This window comes from Polypterus senegalus, chromosome 9 (genome assembly GCF_016835505.1).
Source record: "Polypterus senegalus isolate Bchr_013 chromosome 9, ASM1683550v1, whole genome shotgun sequence".
NCBI lineage: Eukaryota > Metazoa > Chordata > Cladistia > Polypteriformes > Polypteridae > Polypterus > Polypterus senegalus.
The window spans coordinates 88,893,524-88,898,924 of NC_053162.1; the positions used below are offsets into that span (position 1 = coordinate 88,893,524).

Below are 5,401 nucleotides of genomic sequence, written 5' to 3' on the forward strand. Positions count from 1 at the left end.
GATTTATGAGCCTTCCCAACTATGCTGCATGCAGGTTAGCACAACCACAGAAGCAACCACAAGTTCACAGGCTCCACGGGTTATACGTCTTTCACCCGATGGGTGATGCAGGGAGCATTCTAACCCGACCATTAACTTGGCCCCATCCCTGCTCGTTTGCTGTGTCTGGGTGTATTGAAGTGGTAGCTCCTGTTTGAATAAATACCCTGACTGTTCCAGTTTTGATTGGAATAAAGTTGGTTTTCTTGAAGTTTTTGGACTCAAGGGTCTTCTGTCAGGTACATGACAGTGACTCATGTGTCATTATACCCACACATGCCTTAAAATAGACAAGAACTAGTTTGCAAGGAGGCAGACAGAAATGGTACAGTGCAGCCCCCCACTGCTGGCTTTCTTGCCAGAAATGCACTTCCTGCCTTATAGAGTGGGGCTGACTGTGTGCACCTAAGCAGTTGTCTGGATCAAGCTGAGCCGACAAGGCTGTAGGCAAGATGAAGTGTAAAACAAGTGCTGTTTCATAATACGGTCCAAAAGCAGTAATCATAAAAGCAGGCAGGAGGTCGGAGCACAAAGCATGCAATCACAGGCTGAAGTATTCAGAAGTGCTGGGCAAAAATATGACAATCAAGAAAAGCAAGCAAAGGTCAAAGGAAAAAAAAATCACTAAACCGTACATCTGCAAAATTTGGATTAAGACCATTAGGACTAATTTTAGACAGAGATGAAGTTAGGAACAAGCGGAAAGGGTCAGAATTTCAAGGGGGAAATAAATAACTGATCATCGGAGCCCAATATGCAACAAGAAACAAGTCAAAAAGAACAAAGCAAAACATCCTTGCAGTCACTAGAATTAATTATCTCTGACTACTATTAAGGAAGAATATCAAAATTAGGACACCACATCTCCTGTGACACATCATAAATATCCAAAACGTGGTGATATCACTGTTAGTATATGACTGGCAATATACAATACCAGAAACGGGACACTGCACGAATACACTTGACTTGAGCATTCATAGTTGTCATACCCTTTCTTTCTCTGTACGTTTAACATTCGTTTGCTCAGGGGTTGTTGCGCTTTCTGCTTCCTGAGCAGCTCTCCTTTTCTCCACCCTTGCGGCCCACTTCTTCTCTTCTTTCGTCTGCATCTTTTTGCATTAAAACTGATTAAGTCAGTGTGTAGTACGTTTTCCTTAATTTTTCACTTAAGCTGGCACTTACTGTAAGTCTTAAATCTGCCTCAAGAATGACTTAAGATACGAACAGGTAGGGGAAGTGACGGTGAAGGTGGTAGGGATGAGAATGGTGCCTGTATGCATGCATCACACAGAGTTGGTTCTACAATAAAATAAAATAAAAATAAAAAGAGGAATAATCTTGGAGGTCAGTCATCACCCTGAAAGCGGATAGCAGACGTCAAATTTCAGGTCAATAGGCCAAACGGTTTGTGAGTTAAAATCCTGGGCGGACAAACGGACAGCCACGGTAGTGTATTATATGTAAAGATTGTTAACATGTTGACTATGCCCTTGCACACATACCCCAAATGGTTGTGCCTGCGACTGAGATGATAGTGGAATTCAGTTACATAGCTGACTGGACTTCAGATACGTTATTATGAAGGGTGAGGATACCGAAACAGAGACAGCTGGGGATTTAGTACGGAATGACCTCAAGACTGGGCTGAGAAACAAGGACCTATAAATAAAAAAGGTGAACAATAAAACCAAGTAAACATTATAAAATAAACAGAAAACAAACTCATGAAGAGTTGGGGATTTCTCACCATATACTTCAAGGCAGAACTGAAGTCCAGCAGAAATCATGACAGCTCTATATATGACAGACAGGAATAGGCAGGTTCTAGGGGACTGGGATCAGAAGTCACATTTTAGGAGGAGGGTTCTAGGGAGCTGGAACTGGAAAAGGCAGATTCTTCAGATTGTCTACAGTGGGAAAAGAGAAGAAAGTGTTATTGGACAGTGTTAACCCCCGATCCGGCTGAGAAACACATTTATTTGAGCCCGTAAACTGTCTCCCATGCACACGTGTGTGATAACTTCTACACCTTCCACAGCTCCTTAATGGACATTAGCGAAAAGGATGGGCCACTAAAGGTCATTACTGTTGAGAAGGTGGACTTTCTGGAAGATGACGGACATTTACATTTGAACTAACTAATCAGGCCACTGAGTAACGTGTTGACATTCTTTGTAACATTACAACAGTACATTAAGCATTTTTTAGTACATTGTAAGGGGTAAGAGCAGAAGAAAAGTTTGTAAAGACATTGCTGCAGGTAGACAAAGAGAAGTGGCTTTGACAAGATAGCAACCATCAGCCTCCCATCTACACAAATCAAAGACCAACCAGAGGAGAGAAAGTGAAGGCCCAAGAACACCTTCTGAATTTGACAGTTTGTCCCATCCTTGGCTTATATTGTGTCCTCAAATAAAACTTTACTAGTGTCTGTAAGAACTGTAATGCTTGATTTAATTTAATTTAACTAGGAGGCCTGCACTACACACCAGCAACTTTGCGTCTCCGCCGCTCGCGTATGTGGATTTTACTTTCACTAAACAACAAATCTTTTAATTTTCGTGGATATGCCTCTTCATTGGGAAGAAACACTACTTTTTCCTGATGGCAACACGAATTAGTCGCTCTATAAGTCTACGACTTAAACTTTAAATCCAAACAATATATTTGATCATTTTTCGCTGTTCCATTACTTCACCGAGTAATAATTTCCGTTTGTTTGTACAATTGCGATCTTTACTATAATTTTTTTTGAGACTTTCAAATTTTATTACTTTCACTAGGCTGACCCGCATTTTAAGGCGACCGATTTTTAAGTTGACCACTTCTTAAGGCAATTCAATATGTAGATCAATTTGATATTTTATACAAACTCATTAATTTGGTTATATTGCATTTGATCGGTATTACTTTAATACTCGTAGTTTCTGTTATTTTTATGATGAAATTTAAACTTTTTTTCTATATTGAGGTCGCCCTTTTGAACCCCCCTGATATTTACTACGCAGTGAGGCATTTGTACTCCATCAACATTAATTATTTCCAGAGACATAATTTTGTCTATTTTTCCAGCGCATTGCGCACAAAAGCAAGGGAACGATGGGAGCACCAGAACTCTGCTCACATCATGTCGCTTCTTACCGCAAGCTGCAAGTAGTAAGTCTGCGATAAGCGGAATACCGCTACGCTTTCCACTCTCGGGACGGAAGGACAATCCCGACCGCTTTTGTATAGTAAGAAAGAAGAAGAAGATATCGCACAGTCTGGAGTAGAAAAATCATCTTTTACCTGGAAAAATGAAACTACAAATCCCATCGTGCATTGCAAAATGGACGGGGCGTGTGAAACTCCACGCCTGCGTAGCACTCACGGGACGGAAGGACAATCCCGACCGCTTTTATATAGAAGGATTATCTCTAACCTGTTCTGCATGTGTATTGTGCCAACGTTTTTGAATTCTTTACGGCATTCTACTTTGTCATCTACTCTTTATGTTTTATTTCTGGCCCCGGGGCGTGGTTAAATCTCTTGGCACAAAGTTTCGTATCATGGGACGTGAAAGTATCTCTGTAAAAGTCACGTCTCGTCCCAGGCTAGAAAAGTCTTGTCTTGTCCCAGGATTTTTTTATTATAATAGAGAGACCATCATAATTTAATAAGGGGTTATAACGTTGTCTCTGTCATTACTCTGTCTTGGGTAGTGTGAGAGGTGCACTCATTATAAACATACAGTCATTCAAGTTAAAGGGGCAGCGAGGTGCCACTATGTGCGTGCTTACAGGTTAAAGGTGAGATCACCTTGGTGTCCAGGGCGTGTGATGGCCCATGTGTTGTCACTCTTATACACTCTCACACTCCAAGAGTCTGTAAACATACCCCAAATGCTGAAGGGAAAATTGAGACACAGAACAAAAATTTGAAAACAACACTTCCTTTTTATTATAACTAGTGCTAATGATTGAGTGTCATATTACAGTTCTTTACTAAGACACGAAAAAAGGCAAAACAAGTGAAAGTGATTCTAAACAGCATTTACAGTTGCTCAAAAAAAAGGGGGCGGGAAAAAAAAGCAGATGTTCTTCCTCCTTCTGTTTACACAGATTAAGAGGACAAAAAAGAAAGTGATCAAAAATCAAAATATGGAGAGAAGCAAGCACAAAAATAATATACTGTAACACCCGAAAATCAGGAAAGTTTTGTAAATGCACAAAAACCAATGATTCTGTAAACAAGGTTGCTCATAATGGCATATAACATGACACAATCACTGTATGGCTCCTCACCTTTCATCGGACAGTCAAAAGACAACTTTTACTGAATGAAAAACCCATTTGATACCAGAGCATGAACAACTTGTCGAATCCCCATAAATGCTTTCACTTCACAGTCAGCCATCAAAGTCAGGATGATGTCTCTTTATCAGGTGAAAGCCTTCTGTATCTTTGCACCTTCTATGCGCACACGACTCCTTCTCTCAGGTAACTTTTTCCTGAACTTCACACAGGCCCTTAACATACATACAGTACAGCTCCCGGCACAATAAGTCTGTTGCTTCAATCACCTGTAACTTGACATACTAAACAGACATCCTTAACCCTGCAGCCACTGAGTAATGCTGGGATGTCAGCAGTTTTGCACTTTGGATGCACGTGGTTCGGTAGGCCTTGCTGAACCTGCACAACCGGCTGACCACACCTCAATCCAAAACTTGACTTTGTGTTGCCACTCAGTCATTTCTTCCTGGAGCCTCCCCATCTCTATTTCACATATCCAAGGTAAATGCTATAAAGCAGAGCCAACACCCTGAAAGCACAGATATGACCTTTTTTGTCACCCACAATGGAGTGTATCATTGCACTAGGGTTCCGTTTGGAGTCAGCCCTACCCCAAACTGTTTACAAAATGTGATATCTGCAATCTTTGGTGGCATTCAAGGGTGGTTATCTATTTGGATGGCACTGTGCATGGTCCAACCTCAGCTGCCCATGATGAATGCCAACACAGAGTGTTCAAAGTATTAGCTACTCATCACCTCACACTGAATGGCAATAAATGTGATTATTCAGTGCTTAGTCTGACTGCCGATCTTTCCACTCCAATCTCATTTGCAATCAATCCAGCGCATCCCTGAGCCCACAAATGCAGCTCAGGTGGCCTCATGTCTTGGAATGACCACCTACTATCTCAGATGTCTGCTGCAGTACTCTAACACCACATCCCTGCTACATCACCTACTGAGGAAGGATCTCTCTTGGTCCTGGACTCCCACCTGCTCAGAAGCTGTCTGTCTCTTGATAGTACAGCTCACATCTCCACCTGTCCTCATCCACTTTGATGTCTCTTGCCCAACCTTCATTAC

The 5,401-nt window shown here is 41.5% G+C and overlaps 1 long non-coding RNA gene across 1 annotated transcript; it reads right to left on the minus strand.

The window, feature by feature from the left end:
- Positions 1-1,274: 1,274 nt before the first annotated feature.
- LOC120535526 lies at positions 1,275-4,598 on the minus strand. The gene is made up of 3 exons (XR_005634915.1): positions 4,326-4,598; positions 1,790-1,949; positions 1,275-1,701 (listed from the first exon to the last, which is right to left on the minus strand). It is a non-coding gene; the product is annotated as an uncharacterized LOC120535526 (long non-coding RNA).
- Between the last annotated feature and the right edge of the window lie 803 nt (positions 4,599-5,401).